This window comes from Acomys minous (genome assembly GCF_964271855.1).
Source record: "Acomys minous genome assembly, chromosome: 14".
NCBI lineage: Eukaryota > Metazoa > Chordata > Mammalia > Rodentia > Muridae > Acomys > Acomys minous.
In genome coordinates this window covers 31,511,083-31,531,059 of record NC_140496.1, presented here as the reverse complement: position 1 = coordinate 31,531,059, position 19,977 = coordinate 31,511,083, and the positions used below count along the sequence as shown (strand labels likewise).

Below are 19,977 nucleotides of genomic sequence, written 5' to 3'. Positions count from 1 at the left end.
CTTCTCGGTCCTAAGTTCACTAGGACGCTGGGAACTAGCCTCTAATTGACACTCCAGGCAGCCTCTGCCTTCTTTAGGCTGTTTCCACTCAGAAATGTAGCTGAGGAAATGTAGATAATTCTTTAGACTCCCACCAGGCAAACGTGTTAACAGTCCTTTGAGCCTGGCTCTGGTCTCCCTCTCTACTTCCCAGCTGGGAAAGGAGAAGACATACTGAGCAGGGTTATTTAGGATAAGGGGCCCTCAGCTACCTAGCTACCTGATCTCTCTGGGCCTCATATTGTCAAACATGTCCCATCCTACCCCTGGTGGCCATGGGGGCATTCACCCACTGCTTTGGCCCAGGATCTGTGCTTAGCAAGATGCCTCTAGCAGAATCACAGCTAGAGCCAGTTCCTGGAACTAGACGGCATTGTCTTGGGAGTGCTGGAGTAGATTCTGGAGGCTTCTTGGGCAGGAGCTTCTTCTACCTACCCAGATGCTGCCCTGCCTCCAGACCAAGGGCCAAATTAGTTACGTAGGGTTCCCAGGCTATAGGCAGGTAATTGCTTTATTAATAAAACACAAAGGCTTTAATGAGCAATTAACTAGTAGGTGGTGATTGCTAGCATCACTCATGTCTCTCCGTGGGACCAATCTTATTAACCGCTTAGGGAAGGCTGGCATCGGTGGGCTTGCATCCCTCCAGATCCTTTGGGAAATGAAGAGCCATGGATTGTCACTCTGCAAGGCACACCGGAGACCAGGCAGTGTGCACGACAAATCTGCCTCTCTCAGGCCACAAAGAAAGGCGCTGTCACTGTGCCCATTGCCCAGATGAAGGAGCCGAGCCCCAGAGAGTTCACCCCCAAGTGGAAATGGTTCCTAGTCAGTCTTGTCCCAAAGTTACCCCTGCTTTGGAGACAGAGCCTCGTGTAGCCTCGAACTTGGTGTGCTGCTAAGGTTGATCTTAAACTTCCGGTCCTCCTGCCTCCACCTCCTGTGTCCTGGGACGACATATATGTGTCTTCATGTCAAGCAATGTTTCTCTCCCTTGAGGCCTCTGAAGTCCCTTCTCTTTCCTTTTGCGGCTGGATGTTTCGCAGTCCTCTCTTCATGGCTTTGCAGTAAGGTGTGGGGACTCAACTCCGCTCCTCCTAACTACCCTTCTTTAGCCAAAAAGAAGCCCTGCCCATGAGGCAGGCCTGCCCCTCCTCTGCCCCTTAGCTGCCAGCTTCCGCCTGCAATTTCCACACCCTCCTTTGGCTTTCCCTCTCCTAGAGCATTGAGCCACACTCACAAGATTAACTTAAAATTTTTATTTTATTTTATTTTATTTTGGAGGACAGGGTTTCTCTGTGTAGCCTTGGCTGTCCTGGACTTGCTTTGTAGACCAGGCTGGCCTCAAACTCACAGAGATCCCCCCAGTTAATTTAAAATATTTAAATATTATTTTATCTGTGTAGGTCTTTTGTTTGCATGTTTATCTGTGTTACCACATGAGTGCCTAGTACCTCCAGAGTTCAGAGGAGGGGGTCAGGTCCTCAGAAACTGGAGTTACAGATGATTGTTAGCCACCATGTGGGTGTTGGGAATTGGTTTTTGTTTTTTTTTGTTTTTTTTTTTTTGTTTTTTTTGGTTTTTTGAGACAGGGTCTCTCTGTGTAGCCTTGGCTGTCCTGGACTCACTTTGTAGACCAGGCTGGCCTCGAACTCACAGCGATCCACCAGCCTCTGCCTCCCAAGTGCTGGGATTAAGGGTGTTGGGAATTGAACCCACATTCTCTTCAAGAGTGACCAGTGCTCTTCACCATTGAGCCAGCTCTCCAGCCCTGAGATTAACTTTTAAAAAAGTTATTTTTATCATTTTAATTTATGTGTGTGCATCCTCGCACACGTGGCGCATGCGAGGCACATGCGTAGGCATCTTCCTAGGTTAGAAGAAGGTGTAGAAGCCCAGGAGGTTGTGAATTGTACAATAAAAATATTGAGAACTGAGCTCTGGCCTGTGGACCTGCAGTGCCCACTGTTAACCGACAAGCCACCTCTCCAGCCAGACTATTAAATTAAAATTACATCTGTACTTCTGTGTGTGTAGTGTGGTTGTGCACGTGCTATGGCATGCATGTCAGGCGAGGGGACAAACTTGTAGGAGTCAGTTCTGTCTTTCCACGGTTTGGCTCCCAGGGACCAAACTTAGGCTGTTGGCTTGGTGGCAGGTGCTTTGCCCACTGAGCCAATGCATCAGCTACGAGATTAACTTTTCACTTTAGTACCATGATCAATCAATCCCCTTTTAAAATCATGACCTGTGTCCCAGGTCTTGTAAAGTGGGAATATTGTGCTTTCTTTTCTTTTCCTTTTTTTTTAATGATGTCGCTACTTTATTTATTTATTTATTTATTTATTTATTTTATATGACTGCTTTATCTGCAGAAGAGGGCATCAGATTACATCATAGGTGGTTGTGAGCCACCATGTGGTTGCTGGGAATTGAACTCAGGACTTCTGGAAGAGCAGGCGGTGCTCTTAACCACTGAACCATCTCTCCAGCCCCTTGTGTTTTTTTTTTTTTTAAAGCAATTATTTTGAATCAAACACAAACATATCTACTAGATACGGTGCTGAACACCTTTAACTCCAGAGCCCAAGCGCTAAGGCAGAAGGATTGTTAGGAGTCTGAGGCCTACTGGGTTACTTAGTGAAACAAAACAAAACAGCAGTAGCAGCAGCAGCAAAACAGCAGCAGTAGCAGCAGCAGCAACAACAACAACAACAACAACAAAAATGGATGCAGAAGATGACATTACGTAAATATTTAACAGGTTTTGTTTTTTTTTTTTCGAGACAGGGTTTCTCTGTGTAGCCTTGGATGTCCTGGGCTCTCTTTGTAGACCAGGCTGGCCTCGAACTCACAGTGATCCGCCTGCCTCTGCCTCTCGAGTGCTGGGATTAAAGGCGAGCGCCACCACCGCCTGGCCTATTTAACAGGTTTTATTCTTAGCTTTGGAGGAACTTGTTGAGGTGACTTGGGAAGAATTCTCTCTGGCTTAGGAGGTACTAGTCGGTCCCAGGAGGGGCATCCTCAAGCCTGCAGACCCATGGGGCCGTTTGCCCCTGCAGCCCTTCTCCTGTCATCTGGGAGCAGGCCCCTGGGGGGAAGTTAGCTTTCCTCCCAAGCCAACGGCTGGCGCTGTAGAGCTGTTGCTATTTCTCTGAAAAAATGTTATCAGCCACCTGCACACGTGCACATTTAGAACAACCACCATTGACTGTGGGAAGGGGGGAGGGGGAGACACAGAGACTCCGGAAAGATGAGTGTCCATCTTGACTGGATAGGGTCTGGTTGCACAAGAGACACACACAAGCCGAGTCGCTGCCCTGTGGCTTGTGCAAAATCATCACACATGTGGAAATTTTAAGACAGACAAGTCAAGACGATTTGAGAACAGAAGCTAAGCCAAAGCCACAGTCTTTAGTTGAGGTTTTGAGTTTGGAGCTCACCTGTACTGTGGTGAGGCTGGCTCTCATCCAGCTGTCATTCCAGCTGTTTCCAAAGGCAGAGTTTACAGAGTTCCACCATATGTTAATCTTGATAGCAGTGGCCAAAGCATCAGATGTCTGCCAAAGGGATATTATGTCAGTGGGCAAGAGTGGCTTTGTCAGTAGAGGTGGTTGGGCTAGCTAGCTGCCCTCCAATAGAAGCAAATTACAAAGCCCTACTTCACCAGATGTGCCCACAGTTAGGGTTAGGGTTAGGGTTAGACACATACACGCACATACATGGCTAAAAATGCAACAATGCTTAACAATATATAAAAAAAATTACTGCACCTCACTCCAGCCCTCCTACCCTTCTCTGAGCCCAGTCCCCTCCCAGTGACATCATGTGAGGAGGTGTAGGTAAGTCTCAAGGGCCCACCTGCTCTGCCCACTGGGCAAAGGTATGACAGTCCCTCCTTTTCCAGTAGCTGCAGAAATCCAGAAGTCATGTGAGTGCATGACATTGTGAAACTTTTGTTTTGTTTGGTTTGTTTTTTTAAGACAGGGTTTCTCTGTGTAGCCTTGGCTGTCCTGGACTCACTTTGTAGACCAGCCTGCCCTCAAACTCACAGCGATCCACCTGCCTCTGCCTCCAGTGTGCTGGGATTAAAGGCCTGTGCCACCACCACCAGGCTTGAAACTTTTCTATGATTAAGTTCATACCAAGAAAATAGGCATAGAAAGGTCAGGCGTAGTGGCGCATGCCTTTAATCCCAGTACTTGGGAAGTAGAGGTAGGGTCTCTGTGAGTTCAAAGCCAGCCTGATCTACAAAGTGAGTTCCAAGACAGCCAGGGCTACACACAGAGAAACGCTTTCTCAGGGAAAAAAGAAGAGGAAGAACAAGGAGAAGGAGGAAGAGGAGGAGGAGAAGAGGAAGAGGGGGAAGAGGAGGAAGAGGAAGAGGAGGAAGAGGGGAACAGGCATAGAATAGGTCTTAAGGAATTAATGTTCTATCTAATATGCAGAAGGCTCTATGGGTCAATGGGAAAATTACAAAAGGTCTAATAAAAATGGGCAAAGGATGCAAATTTATATTTCACATAAAAAGGTGCTCAGTCACATATACAAACAAAAGTTAGAAAATGAGTAGCAATGAGGTGGGTGCAGTGGAGGATCAGGAGTTCAAGGTTATTCTCAGCAATGAGGGAGTTCAACGTCAGTCTGGGCTACCTGATACCTTATCTCAAATGAACAAAAAAAAAAAAAAAAAAAAAAAAAGAAAGAAAATGTAAAATGAAAGTACATGGAATAAATATGACCCAAAGCTATCTTATGGCATCTATGGATTCTAAATTGCTACTACTTTTTAGTCAAAGCTTTAATTACACAATGTCTGTGGCTTTGTCACCTCTTTTAGAAATGCTTCTGTCAGAAAGAGCCGCTTTTATGCCCAAGAAGACCTACCAATCATTGCAAAGTGCACTACACTGAACATGAAAACTGCATGATGGTTCTAACTAATTTTACATCCTGTGCGGTGAAATTCTTGCACCAACTAAAAAGGGTGACCTAGAAATTTCTGTATCGATCTAGAGTGACAGCCATTATATCTTGGCAAGGAGAAAGAGAAACCTGGTTGGGTTAAGGATTAATAAGAACAGTGCCCCCTGGTGGCCCCTTACTGCACTACCAGGAGCCTGGAATTATTCTTGTTCTGTATAGGAGAAACTTGGGCCTAGAGTGATTAAGAAACGTGCCCAAAGTCATGTATCTGATCATTTTTAGACAGATACTGGCCATGCAGCCTGACTGCACATCTCGAGCATGGAATCCTGAGTGTGGCTTTCCAGACACCAAAGATGTCTGAGAACATCAGCAACCTCACAAACCAGCACTGGAGAGTATGGTCACTTTTAAACAAACAACTCTACCGAGCCGACTTAAAACCCAAACTAATAAAGAGGGCTTACAACACAATGTCCGGGCTCTCAGCAGACTCCTTCACACGGTTTTGGGTTTTGTGGCTGCCTCTAGGCAATAAATAACATGCCTAGGCTGCTATTTCTTGATTTATTAACTTTGGTCTCCAGCTATCAACTTCTGCAGGCACTCAAGAAAGCCAGCTTACTTCTGCTTCCTGTTGTCGCCTTGTGTTGTAACTAGACGCTTTTGTTGCACGTGCTCCTGCCCTGGACTCTGGGCTTGGGCATTTATTTGCAACCTTGCTTCCAAGATTAGTCCAAGGTCAAGGGTCTGATGGGGTCAGTGTGGAGGGAGAACCGGGCCTACCCGGCCTCTGGGTTACTCCCAGCCTGCAGGCACAGCTGTGGTGGGGGGGGGGGCGGGGTGTGTGTGTGTGGCTGAGTGCCATGGGAGGCTGGCAAAGGTCGCCTGCCACTCAGAGGCATGGGCAGGTGTGTTTGAGAGGGGCAGGTGAAGCCAGTAAGAGTTTTATTTTCCACCATTGACCTACTCATTACCCGAGTGTTTCTGTCCATCTGGCCTTCCAGATCACAGGCCCTGGGTCTCCAGAGGAAAGATGAGCCAGCGGCTGAAGCCAGTGGAAGGCTGGCATCCAGCGCCCCTGAGGCTTTTGACGAAGAAGAACTGCCTTTCCATTGCCAAGCCTTGAGCCATCCGGTAGGAGCACAGCAAACAGTGAAAGGCTCAACACCGGGCACCAATTCAAACCTGCTAAATCAGAGGCCGGGGTGGGAGGCCAAGCTAGATGGCAAGCTGCCCAGACAGGGACAGTGATAGGCAGAGGCCACACAACAGCCGATGGCACCGAAGTCCCTAAAGCCTCTTTATCTTAGGGAGGAACATAGGTCCCGTTTGTGGGTCCGTGCATAGAGAGGCTCTTTAATCTTTACGTTACAAACTCTCCACCTCTCTGCGCCTCTGCACTCTAACCTGGGCGATGGGTGTGTGGGCAGCAGGGCTGGTGATTGAGGGTTCTGGCTTTGATAGTCGGAACTGAGGCTGGCTTTGGGGTAAAGGGTTTGTCTAGCAAGACGAGGCGGTGATTTCTAGCTCCAGCACCACGAACATTAAGTAAATAAATAGACGAAAGACAAACAAATAATGGCGACTGAGGAAGAGTCTTGTCTTTGTGTTGTCATGGTTACCCTAACAGCCACAGGGGTAATTGCCAGACAGGGAATGGTCTGGGCTGTCCAGGGTGAGAATGGCCAGGCAGGGGACCAGAAAGCATCTTTCTTTGCTCTCCACCCTCAGATATGATATGTCTTTCATATCATGGCCAACAGCAGGTGTTCTTACTCAGATGGGCAAGTGGGGGACACGGGGATGCATGCCTTGACTCTTCTTTTAAAAACTTAAAACAACAATAACATTTATTTACTTGTTTGTTTAGTGTGTGTTTGGCCACATATACCATGTGCATGAGGAGGTCAGAGGTCAGTTTGTGGAGGTGGCTCTCTCCTTCCATCATGTGCGTCCCAGGGGTCAAATGCAGGCTGTCAGTGGTGACAATTGCTTTTAACCCTGAGCCCTCTCACTGCCCAGGCCTCTTCAAGAGCGGGGAGGCCAGCAGTGCAGACTCCAGTGACCACCTGTTGTCCAGGGCTCAGTCATGTGGTCACCCCTAAGTGCAAGGTGACCTAGGAAAGGATGTTTGGGCCCAGCTGAAAAACAGAGGCATCATTTCTAACAGTGGCCATGGCATTGGGAAGATTCTAGAAGGGCCCGCCTGGGGCTGGGACTGGGCTCTGGCTTTTGACAGGCTCCATTTGGCTTGCAATGGCTTTCACTCCTTCAACCACTGCCCGACTTTTAATAATTGAAATTTTTTTTCACAAAAAATATCACATTTCTAACTTCCCTGGCAAAAACTGAGGACCAGACCATATGGTCCCATATTTGCTGGACTGAAATGTCCTCCCAGCTGGGCACTGGTGCTGTGGAGCTGCACTTTCCAATTCATCTCTCCCCTGTTGCCTGCCACATTCCCCCTGCACTGGCCTGGCCCATGAGCACCACAGTTTGTAATTCTTGCCCCACTACAGCTGCCAGCATCCAGAACCAAAGAAAGTGAGGCCAGAGAAACAAGTGACCAACCCCTAGGAGGATCTCGGCATGCCTCCTGCCTCACAGGACACCTCAGGTCTAGCCAGGTGCTTCTGCCCCTGGGAGGAAGAGTGTCCTAATGGATACATGAGTAGGTTGGAGTCTGGTGGCCTGGGCTTGAACCTGGATTCTGTCCTTTTCTACAAAGAACAAGCGACAATAGTTTTCTGCGCCTTCATCTTCACACTCTTTGGCTATCACAGAGTGTGCTTCCTCGGGGCTCAAGGTGGGGACCCTGACAGTGGATGTCTACTGTGTCAGCTCTCTTAAATGTACCAAATGTGATGTGAACTCAGAATAAGTGGGAAAGTAGAGGTCTATATTCCCACATGAGCTGGAGGGTCTGTGGCCACCATGTATGTATAAGCTGCAGTTTCCTTTCCTCAGTGGTTGTGGCAGCGCCATGGTGCTAAAGCTTCCATGAGAACAGCCCCTGACAGGCTGTGGAGGTGAAACTGAGCAGTGTGTGGCTAGGCTGCCCTGGAAACACAAGTGCCCTCTTAGATATAAAAGCAGAGCTGTGAGTGTTGTGTTTCTCCAGCTCCTGGAAGGGGGTGCCTTCTGGGGGTTTCGTCATGGCCTGAGTTGGGATAGCTTTAGGGAGACCCAGCTCCCTTTTGAGTCAACTCTTCTCAGGAGCCACAAGTTTGGGAACTGGGCTAAGGCCCTCGCTGCATCCCTACCACAGCCCCACATCTGGTTTCGGTCTCTAAATGATAACCCTTGTGCCTAGACAACCATGAGTTTTGTTTTGAACAAATGGCATTTGCACAGCCACAATGGAAATAGTTCTCGAGTGGTTTTTAAGCCAGTCCCCGCAGTCCTAGCCCACGGGTCTGTATCCTGGCATCATTGCCTGAGGCAATGACTAGTGACAACCGAGGAGGCGCGGCCCTGGTGGGAAGGAAGGGCTTAGAAAAGCTGAGGCCCCAGTGGTAGGTCGCCTTCATAAAGTCACCTGAACCCGGTCCCAGGGTCAGGCCCTTACCACTCCTAAGACTGTCTCTCCTTGCCCCACACCTCTACCACCCTCAGGCTTGCCTCAAATACTCTAGTTTTTCTATATAGGGGCTTTCCAGGGTTCCTGGGTGCCAGCCCTGCTCTTGAAACTGGCGAAGATATAGCCTTTGTGTTCTCTTTATTTCTACTAAATTTACCACTATAGTAAGCATGTTGTTGTTACTGTGGCCATATGGATGATCACATGACCAGCTGTCCCAGTTTGCCTAGAACCAAGCAGTTTCTTAGACTGTACAACTTTCCAGGCAAGGACAATCCTGAACAAGATAAGATGGTTGGTTACCCTCAAGGTGAAAACTAGAGTGAGTTTTTTCCTGGCACTGGGCATGTAGATTATCTCTAGCTCTTTGCCTGTCAGCCCGATACCCCTGTCACAGTCATGTGTCAGCAGAGCATCCCTTCCTCAGGATCTTCCATGAGATGAGGAGGCTAGGCCTCTGGAGATCCTCAGAAGAGAAACGCAAGACCTCACCCCATATTGTGACCCATCTCTTATCCCAGCCCATGGGAAGCCACCTGGGGACCTAAGACAGCACTGAGGGGAGGGTCCCAATGATAGATGTGACGCGCTGTGCTGGCTCACAGAACTGCTCGGTAAATGTTTACATGGTCTGTGGCTTGGCTGCAGAAGCGCCGCTGTGATAAGACAGGAGCTGCAGGCAGTTCAGCCGTAGAGGGATTGCCCAGCGTGCATGAGGCCCTGAGTTCCATCTCTAGTAACACACACACACACACACACACACACACACACACACACACACACACTCACACTCAGACACACATGTGCTTGTGGCCCCAATTACTTAGTAGGATGAGGCACGAGGATTGTTTGAGGCCAGAAGTTTGGAACCTGTCTGCACACAGCAAGTCCTGATCACAAAAGGGGGAAAGAAGGCTGAAGGGAGGGGGAGAAGGAGGGGAATGAGAGGAGGTGGAGGAGGGAGAGGAGGAGGAAATGGGGGAAAAGGAGAGGAGGAGGGGAAGGGGAGGAGGGAGAGGGGGAGGAGGGAAAGGGGAGGAGGGAGAAGAGGAAAGGCAGAGAATGGGGAAGGGGCAGGAGGAGAGGAGGGAAGGAGTTAAGTTATATAAACAAAATTACAATAAAGTAGTAAAAACTCAGAGTGAGGAACTTCTTCTTTCTTTGCTCTGACACGAGGTCTCACCATGCAGACCTGGCTGGCCTGAAATTTACAGAGATTGGCTGCCTCTGCCTCCAGAGTGCTGAGACTGAAGGCCTATGCCATCATCCCCTACAGTGTAGCACTTTCTAGCTGTTACATTTAGCTATCATCTGCCACACCTGTTCAGCTCCAGTCTCCCTGTGCTCTCGTTGTCATGGGAATCAAGGGTACCTGAGCACACAATTTGACAAGTGTGTGGACAGGGTCTTTGCAGAGCTAATTAAGTTAGCTGGAGGCCCTTGGGGTCAAGCCTTATAAACCAGGGAATGTGAACCCGAAAAGCCATGACAGGAGATTGGAGAGAGAGACCAAGCAAGGCTACCTTACCCAAGAATGTCAAAGACGGCCACCGCCATGCACCAGAAGCCAGGAAGAAAGGTTCTTGGGGTCCTCAGAAGGAACCAGCCCTCTTGACACCTTAACCCTTGACTTCTAGACTCCAGAACCAACAACACATTCGTGTTCTTTAAGCCATTCAGTCTCTGGTACTTTGTTACAGTGCAGACCCACATACCACAGCAATACTACGGAATACTGAGCCTCTGCGCATCTTACTTGGTTCTGAGACCAACATTTGGCATCTTCGCACTGACCCTCCTGAAGCTGAGGCATGGGGATCTGAAGGAGATGGGAAGCGGGCTGCGGTCCTTAGCTTGCCAATCACCTGGATGGACTCAGGGACATGGTGGTGAGAATGTTAATATGGTCGCCATGTCACACCGTAAATAACGACAGACAACGGAAACAAGAATGCTAGTGAGAGCCAGGAGTGGTGGCGCAAGCCTTTAATCCCGGCACTTGGGAAGCAGAGGTGGGCAGATGACTGTGAGTTCAAGACCAGCCTGGTCTACAAAGTGAGTTCCAGAACAGCCAAGGCTACACAGAGAAACCTTGTCTCGGAAAACCAAAACCCAAAACAAACCAAAACAAAGACAAAACAAAAAACCCAAACAAAGGAAGCTGGAAGGCAAAGATAAACCAGGGGATGGGTAGTTCATTCAGATGCCAAGGCTGGCTCTGTTTGGCAACGCAATTAGATTTGTGTCTCAGCCTCCTGGCCCACAATCCCTGACACAATCCAAATGCAGCCAGAGACTCAGTGTTTGCAAGGGACCTGGTCCACAGGGGTACTCCACGGAGCATGCCCGGATGTTCTCACAGGTAAAGGGATGTAGGACTTTGGGGGGCTGCCAGGGAAAGAGTTAACTTCCTATGTAGGAAGACTGAGGGGGAGAAGAAGGTGGAGTTTCCCTGGCAGAGAAGGGGTGGGAAGTGGGTCCCCTGTGTGGGTGGAACCCTTCCTTGGGGCCAACCCCCTCTACACTTTTCTGCTGGGTGCCCAGATGTGACATTTGGTTTCCCCCAGTTTCCTGTGTCTGTCTAGTGGGCTCATGGTACTGCAAACTCCAGGCTGAGGTGGGGGTGGGGGCTGCAGATGTGACTCAGTCACCTCAAGACACAGGGCCGACCTGGGGGGAGGCCCCTGTGCTATTAAGCAGTGTCACAGACTCACTGAGGCTGTGGCCCCAATAGTATCAATTCATGGTGGTGTGGCACAGCTCTCTTGCCTACTCTCCGTGTTCCCAGCTATAAAATGAGGACAAATACTGCTCTTGGATCTGCTGGCTGCTGGCATAGATGTGTCTTTGAGCAGCCCTCCCCCACCCCCACCCCATCTCCTTACCTGACTCACTTGAACACACATCAGGATGGATCTCTTATTGTTCCCTGCTGACTGCAGGTCAGAGAAAGGCTCCAGCAGTGAAGGGGTAAAGTATGACGAAGTGGCAAACACTCAGACGGCAACAGGGTTTCCCGGCTCTAGGTTGGGCACAGGTGGGTAGCTCTAGAACCTAGGTGGCGAGACTTGAGCGTGACCAAGGGACAGAGCTGAGGATGAGCTCACCGAGAGCTTAGCCAAGTCAGGATCTGCTGCACAGGCCAGGTTGGCCTCTTGCCTCGGCCTCTTGCCAGGATGATCGGCAACACACCTGGTTACCACGAACTCACCAAGGGCTAGGCAGTGGCATCAGCTCCGTATCCTGACACCTTTCTGCAGAGCATGGTGAGGCTTCCCAGAATGCTGCTGGGGTGCTCTAGAGCAGAGACCTTGCACACTCACATGCTGTGAGAGTGACCACTGCCAGGGGTGGCCAAAGGGAAGACAGTTCTTGTCACTGGAGGCAGCAGGGGCCACTTCCAATCAACAGCAGGGCAGCATGGAGCTCGCGAAGGGCTGCCTGCCAGAAGCTGGTAACTTGCTTTCCATTCTGCACTGGGGATGAGGAGCATTTGTGGGGCATTTAAGCATGCGTCAGCCATTGTCAAGAGGGCTTTAACATCCCCCATGGGATCCTCACGGCATGGATAGGTGCCCCTCGCACCTGCTATGCACACAGACTAGACCTGAGGGAGGGGACTAAACAGTAGTAGGTGGAGCTAGGCTCCAGACAGTCTGCTCCAGGAGCCCTGGCCTCACATCTCTCCTGCTCGCCCTATGGTGTATTTGTTTTCTGAAATAGAGGCCTGGCACCTAGCGCTCAGTAGGCAAATATTAGCTCAGTGGATAAACACAGGAACTAGTGAGAAAGAGCCAAGTTGGTTAATCTGTCACTAGGAAGCCCTAGTCAGAGCTCATGCAGTCGTCACAGGTGAAGTAACGGCCACCTCCCTAATGTACAAGACCTGCTCACCCCTGGCTCACCACAGAGATGGGGAACTCACACCTTGACCTTGTGGGCTCCACCAGCTCTGAGAAGGAGCGTGGAAACTTAGCTTGAAAGGATGAAGTACAGACCTGGGGACCCTCTTATCCTACCCGAGGTGTGCCCAGGACGGGAAGAGGGGTCTGCATTCTTTTCTCTGTTTTCAGTGAGGGGTGGTGGGGATAGGACTGATTCTGGAATCCAACTGCCTGGGTGTGACTTCAAGCCTGTTCCTGGACCCCACTCTGCTGCCTTGTTTGGGAGTACCCCGCCTGCTCAGTACCAGGTAGCTCCAGGATGAGGGAGGAGTCAGTGTGACCCAGAGTTTGCATTTGGCTCCTTGGCTGCTTTCTTGGATGGCGGTGGTTGAAATCCACCTGGGCAGCTGGCAGGTCTGAGACCTGGACACGGTCTTATGGTCTTGTTTCATTTCACTTCCTTAACCCACTTTCCCAGGGCATGGTGCTGCTCAGGTGCCTACACTCCAAGGTCACACTAAACCTTCCAATTCCTGCTAATTTTAGAAGACAATCAAGGGTCTCTATTTGATATATGACCTGAGGCACAGAGAGGTTAAGCAATCTTCCCCAAGGACACCCAGCAAAAGAGGGCTCAAGACTGGGACTCTAGCCCTAGCCCTTGTTGTTTAGTGACAGGGATTGGTAGCTGTATCACGTGCCAGGGGCCCTGAGGAGACAAGGGAAGACGTGAAATGTGGGTGTCACAAGTGAGGGAATTACCAGTGGGCATACCGGAAATCACTGGGACTCCCCTTGTGCCCTTATCGGGTGTCTCTGGGGCTGTGGGGACTCTGTAGTTGGACTTATCCTGTAAGCCCTCTCTTTGACATGCATCTTCCTTGGCACCCCTCATCTGTTCAACCCTAGAGATCCAGCTTGTGCTGGGCAGAGCAGGCAGGTGTGCGTGCCCACCCTGTAGCCAGGGAGGCTGCAGGAACCAGGCGTTCTCATGTGGGAGGGGGTTGTGGTGGGACTGATGTCTCACCAGGGCCTGTGCAGAGTGGTTGTCAGCAGACAGGTGCTTGCATCATCCCGGGAACTGGCGAGCCCTACGACACTTTCACACCTGGGGCCTTCCCAGAGCCCACCTGTTCATTCCTACCTTTGGCTCCTTCACTTGGCCATAAAGCAGTGAGCAGCCTCCTCCTCATCCCTTAGGTCAGGACTACCCACCTCAGCCATGAAGCAGTGAGCAACCTCCTCCTCATCCCTTAGATCAGGACCACCCACTTCAGCCATGAAGCAGTGAGCAACCTCCTCCTCATCCCTTAGGTTAGGACCACCCACCGCAGGGCCTTGGCACAGGCTCTTCCTCCCACTACACTGCTCTACTCTAGGTACCCCAAAGGCTACCTCCTTGAATGCTGTCTAGTCTCAAATATCGTTTCTCCCTGAGGATCTAACCTCACCCCTTTATCATTTCCCCTTATCTTGGTTTCTCCCCATCATTCTTGCCATAGCTCTGGATAGATTTCATATTCATTACTTACTAAATTTTGAATAGATGTATTTAGTTATTATGTATACAGTGTTCTGCCTGCACGTACGCCTGCATGCCAGGACATTGGATCACGCTGTAGATGGTTGTGAGCCACCATGTGGGTGCTGGGAATTGAACTCAGGACCTCTGGGAAGAGCGGCCGGTGTTCTTAACCTCTGAGCCATCTCTCTAGTTCCTATTGCTTATTAATTTATGACCTGTATCCATGCAGCTCTGAGAGGGCAGGGGTTTCAGTGTGTGGTTTGTAGCTGTCTCTCCTATTGCAGTGCCTGGATCGCAGCAGGCTTGCCACATAAACGCGAGGCTGAATCCATCCTCTGGTCTATCCATCCATCCACCTATCCATCTTTTCTTCTTCACTCACCACTCACCCATCTTTCCTCTACACCAGACCCTATTCTTGGCCTGCTCTATGTCTGGGGTACATAGAATAAGACAAGCAGGGGGACTGATCTGGGTGACAGCAGGAGACACAATGGAGTGTGGGGGAGGGGTTTCCAAGGTAGATCCCACAGAAGTGACACCACTATGAGCCTGGCTCAAAACTGTGTTTGATACCACTTTGTTCAGAGGATCAGTCTCTGCTTGGGTTGGCTTCCTGGGAGGAAGTATGGCTCAGCTAGCAGGTTTCAATGTTGGGGTGCTGGGACCCCAGCATCAAAAGGACCTCTGTCTGCCCCAGGATACTGGCGCCCGATTGTAAGAACGTTGAAAAGAGATGGGTGGCAGGGGCTGCAGGAAAGTGCATGCACAGGGCCTCTCCATTGCAGAGTGGACCTTGCCTGGGCATCTCCCTTGGCACCCTCCCAAGATACCTGGGGCAGCTGTCACCACCCGTGCCTAGGCCAAAGCTCCATTTCTGCTCCCACCTTTTGCCTGCTCTGATTCTACCCTGGTTCCGCAGGGCATTTTGAGATCCTCACCCCCTAACCCTGGAACCCTCCTGCATCTAGCCTGTGGCTGGTTTATATTGCACAGCAGGCAGGACGGGGCAGGATTCGGGTAGGGCCCCAGCTCGGAGGAGGCGGGGAGAAGCCACAAAGGATTGGCAGTTTGCAGGTGTGTGTGGGCGGGGCAGCGTGCCTCTCACGATCTGAAAGGGTCTCCGAAGCTCAGAGACGGGGGTGATCCTCAGCCTCACATAGGGCAGCTCTTACTGTCCAGGGTTGAGATGCCAAAAGTCCACGGAGGCTGAAGGCCCTGTCAAACCTCGCCAAGAAACTCAGAAGTGTCGGAGGGCCACGGCACCACGGCACCGGAAGCTAGACGGGTAGGCGGAGCCTCACCTGGATTAAGTTGACTGCTGCCTAGACAGGCTCAGACTAGGTGCTGGGCACCTGGAAAGAGAAGGAGGCGGCATCGGCATCGGCTGCAAAGGCTGTCAACAAAAGGGCCTGCCTAGGCTTGGAGGTAGGAGACTGCTGTTAAGAGTGGGAAACCAAGTAAGAAAGGGCAGCGGGTATGGCATGGCCCTTAGGCTGGCTCAGCCCACTTGACCTTGGTCTCAGGTTCAGTTCAATGCTAGGGCGGGGAGCGGGGGCGGGTTGTGTGTGCCTGATCTCTGGTGTCTCTCAGGGAACGGCTGAGTTAGAGACTCAGGCTGTTTCAAAGTCACTCTTTTGCTGCTCAGAATGTGATCTGGGCATGCTCACCTGGGGGCACTGGGACATTTCGGCAGAGTGTGAGGTGTGTCCCTCTTTGCTCAGAGGAGACCCCTGATGTGAGGGCCAGAGAGAAGCGGGGACCCTGGCCTGTGGATGAGACTGGTGGCATGAACCCCCGTCTTTGCCTTGGTTCCTAATACTCCCAGAGCAGTTTCTCCTGAGATCCATGGGGAACCGGTTTAGCAGCAGGTCACCCTAGTTGTTTGACTGTTGAAGAGGAAGAGGCTGCAGGCAGCCTTTCCTGGTAAGGCAGGTGTATGTCTGTCTGCAGCTGCCAGCCAAGGATCCCCTTGCCTCTCTGCCTAGGTTTGTCACTCTATCTGCAGAAGTCTAGTCAAAGGTTCACCCTTCAGCTGGGCATGGTGGTGTGCGCCTGTAATCCCAGCACAGGCAGAGGCAGAAGCAGGTGTATCTCTGTGAGTTGGAAGCCAGCCTGGTCTACAAAGCGAGTCCAGGACAGCCAAGGCCACACAGAGAAACCCTGTCTCAAAAGGTAAATAAATAAATAAATAAATAAATAAATAAACAAATTAAATTCACCGTTCTACTAGCTGCCCAAGATGCACCTGGAGAGCAAAAAAAAAAAAAAAAGTTTAGGCTTTCCATGGCCTCTGGTGGGACCCTGGCCATGTTTCCCAGCTGTACCATAATGGATATAGACAGGGCCCCAGATGTTAAATCAACTACTGTTTCTAAAACCCCAGTGCCAAGCCTCCAGCCCTAGCTCATGGCCCCTACCCAACCAGACAAAGGTGGGCGGCTGGCGCCGCTGCTCTGCCTCTGCCAGGCTGGCTCCCTGAGGCATGTGGGCTGCACAGCGGGACCCTGCTAATGAGCATCTGTCATCGCTCCATTATGCCTCCTGCGCCACCTGCGCCCCAGCACTTAGCGGGAGACCCCGAGGGGTTCCCTGGCTGCTGGGCAGAGGGCCATATAGGAGGTGGGAGGTGTGGAAGAGTCTCTTGGGGTTAGGGGTCCCCATGCTCTGTGGGACTTCTACAAAGTACTTAGGATTCCAGCCTTTTATTGTCTCAAAAGAAAAGTGCTGGAGGTAGGCCAAGTGTAGTTTCCACACAAAGGTGGCTGAGATGGATACATTTTGAGTTCCGGGCCAGCCTAGGCTACGTGGAGAGACCTGGTCTCAAAAGAGAGAAGGAAAAGGGGAGGAAGTGGTGGCAGTCTACTGGGCTCTTGGGCGAGGAAACAAGTGTCCTCTTTGTGAAGAATTCCCAAGCGAGTCTCCCCTAGCCAACACCTTAACACTTCTGTGCTATGTATGTAGTGAGAATTGGATGTGGGCACACAGGAGGGCACAGCCAAGAGTCTGGTCACAGAGACTCCAGCAGTGAGTGACCTGGTATAGTGCTCTCTTCAAGATGGAGCACCTTCCCCAGGCTTTGCTTGGTACTACCTTGTGGGTAGTCACTAAACCTCTCTAGGCTTCCTTTGCCTGCCTTGGCACAGATGAGATAATGCTTGACCAGCGACAGCTGGACAGAGACTGGTGTCTGAGCAGCTGCCACTCAAACCTCAGGGCAGGACCTGGGGAGGGGCAGCATAGACGGGGCACAAGTGTGGGACAGTTGGCAGCAGCTGGTGTAGCCTCTTTGGGGAATGCTGGGCACCTCGGACCAGGTGTGGTGAAAGGCAGGTGGCTCCTATGGAGGATTGAACGTCCCTCTGTTCCTGCACGCCGGGGACACTTTAAGAGCAGACTCATGGGCTAGGAAGATAACTCGGTTGGTAACATGCTTACTGTTTGTTTGGATCCCCAGCAGCACATTGAAAAAGTAAGCATAGTGGTTTGTGCCTGTGCCCCAGCCCCAGAGAGACAGAGACAGGCGGATCTCCTGGCTTGCTGTCCAGCAACTCTAGCGAACCAGAGAGCCCCTAGGTTCAGTGAGAGCCCCTGTCTCAGAAAGGGATGTGAGGAGCCAGCGAGCTGGTTAGGCTAAAGCACTTCCCTTCAAGTCTGATGACCCGAGTTAGATCCCCGTGTCCCATGTGGTCCAAGGAGAGAAGCAACTCCTGCAAGTTATCCTCAGACCTCCGTGTGCATGCAGTGGCACTGGTACTTGCATATGTATGCGCATGCATGCACACACAGGGTACACACACACACACACACACACACACACACACACACACACACACACTCATATTCATGCATACACATACCCAAAATAAATGTAATTCCTAAAACATTTAACACATTAGAGGATGACACACTGGAAGTTGGCCTCTGGCCCACACATACATGTACACACGTGTGCGTGTGCATCTATATAAACATGTACATATGCATATACTTCGACACATGCTCAAGAGCAAACCCAATGGACAGGAGGATGCAGCACCCATTTTACACATGAGTACACTGAGGCACAGAAAGATCAAAGTCCAGCAATTTGATGCCAGACTCCCATGGCAGTTATGGAGGGCTTGGGGGCAATACTGGGTCCGGGAACCAGAGCAGTGAGGAGAGTGGTTTGTAGCTTCAGGGAGTGGCTCCCTTGGGCCAGGCTGCTTCTAAGGGAGTCATACTCTGAAGAGGAAAAGCCTCATCATGACAATCCCCTGCCCCCATCACCTGGGCTGCAGAGGGAACCTCTGTTCAAAGACGGGTAGGGTCTCACAGGAGGACCCTAGGCTTCTGGATCCAGAAGGGCAGGCCCAGGCTAGCAGACACGTGAGTGAGGTAGGGAAGGATTATTCAAGGTACCTCATCTTTGCCCTGGGCTCAGGGACCTCTATCTGCTGAGAGTCAAGGGCATGGCTCTCTGAGCATGGTCTGGCTGGATCCAGCCCTCTTGCTACCTGCTCTTGGAGCGGGGGTGGCTAAGCCGAGGGTCAGACATTCCATCGTGCCACAACGCGAACAGGAGGCTCTTGTCCATTCGCCTGTCTCAAGTAGCTGGGCACCCAGGCATGCCCACCTCCTGGGGCAGTCAGTGGGGGTGGCCTTGAGGGCAACCCCTCTGAACTTGCCTTGGGGACAGGACACTGGATCGGTGTCTTCGTGTAGGCAGGAATGAGGGAAACACAGGAAGAAAGGTCTTATGCCAGGGACCAAGGCCACTTCTTGCCGGCATGTGGCCAAACGTCATTGGGACCAGGAAGAGAGACCTAGGGGGAAGGGACTGGCCTGAAAGTCAGACCCTGGTTCCAGTCATGGCACTTGGCTAGATGCCCCTTTAGCAGGGTTGTAGGAGGAAAACACCAGCCGCTTGTATGGTGCCTGACAATTGCGCCACCGCTGTTTTCAGCAAAGGATGAAGAGGGAGAATGCTGTAGCTAGGAGGGGATGGAAGAATTTCTGCTAACATCTGGGGTTGTGACTCTCTTCCCAGACCATAACCCCAGGGCTTTGGAAATCTAAGGCAGGTAAATGCAGGTGGAGGGGCATCTGCTTGGCTCTGTCCCCAGAGACCTGGGGTGGACTCCAAATAAGGTCTTAGAAAACAGCCAAACGACTTGGCGGACTCAGCTCGCATCCTGTTGCTAGCCTGCATTCCACTTTATCTGGCAATGCTGTCCTTGAACCCCAAGCCCAGGCTTGAATCCCTGTGAGGCTCAGCCCACTTTAATGGCTGAGGGTGGCCCGGTTCCCCCCTCATCTTGGACCAGCCAGATTTTCCTACTGCTACCCGGCTAGGGGGAAAGGGATGGCCCCCCAGTGGAGAAGGCTGTCCTGGGCACTGACACACAGCTGCCTTTGTGAGGGTGGCTGAGTCACATGGACACCCCCATCCTTGCTGGACCCTGGGGCGATGTGACGGGAGGTGGCCTTATCATGGGGCTGAGGCTTCCCCCACGCTTGTGGGCAGGAGGCTTTCCCACGGGAATGATGGCAGCAGGGAGGTGGCTGGAAGCACAGGCCCTAACACATCTTCTGGGTTACTGGCTACAGGATTGTGGGGTGGCTTTGGGAAATCTTTCTTAGCCTCGGTTTCCATCTTTGAAAAATGGGCCAGGTGCCCCTGTTGTATCGAAGGGATGCTTGGTTTTCGACAGCTGGAGCTTTGTGCGCTTGTGTGTACATCAACAGCAGTATGCTGAGTATTCTGCTCCAAAATATACAAGTACAGCAAAGCCTGTACTTGAACTCTTCTCAGACGGTGAAAACCCATCTCCAATCAGACAGTAGCTGTCTGGACTCCGTGGCAAGGGTGGGCACAGCTCGTTTCTCTTCACCAGGCTGCCTTGTGTAATCTGGTGTTCTATCAGGCTAGTTAGAAATAGACAGAGGCCTGAAAGTCCCCTGAAAGTTCCATCAGCCGCATACTCTGTCCTTTTCAGTGCCCAGGCCTTGCCTCAGGCGGCAGCCACATTAGG

At 51.2% G+C, this 19,977-nt stretch overlaps 1 protein-coding gene and 1 long non-coding RNA gene across 4 annotated transcripts in view; one reads left to right on the top strand and one right to left on the bottom strand.

The window, feature by feature from the left end:
- Nucleotides 1-12,196, bottom strand: part of LOC311582319 — a 29,514-nt gene extending 17,318 nt beyond the window's left edge. For both annotated transcript variants that reach the window (XR_014774081.1, XR_014774082.1), the window contains exons 1-2: nucleotides 11,437-12,196; nucleotides 3,483-3,599 (exon numbers count right to left, since the gene is read on the bottom strand). This is a non-coding gene — a long non-coding RNA (uncharacterized lncRNA). The remainder of the gene's footprint in view (nucleotides 1-3,482; nucleotides 3,600-11,436) is intronic.
- A 2,879-nt stretch (nucleotides 12,197-15,075) lies between these two features.
- Nucleotides 15,076-19,977, top strand: part of ADGRG1 (adhesion G protein-coupled receptor G1) — a 37,927-nt gene continuing 33,025 nt past the window's right edge. Inside the window, exon 1 of one of the 2 annotated variants that reach the window (XM_084755854.1) lies at nucleotides 15,076-15,420. The gene's annotated coding sequence lies outside the window, so the exon portion shown is untranslated. The remainder of the gene's footprint in view (nucleotides 15,421-19,977) is intronic. The other variant, XM_084755853.1, reaches the window with a different exon arrangement.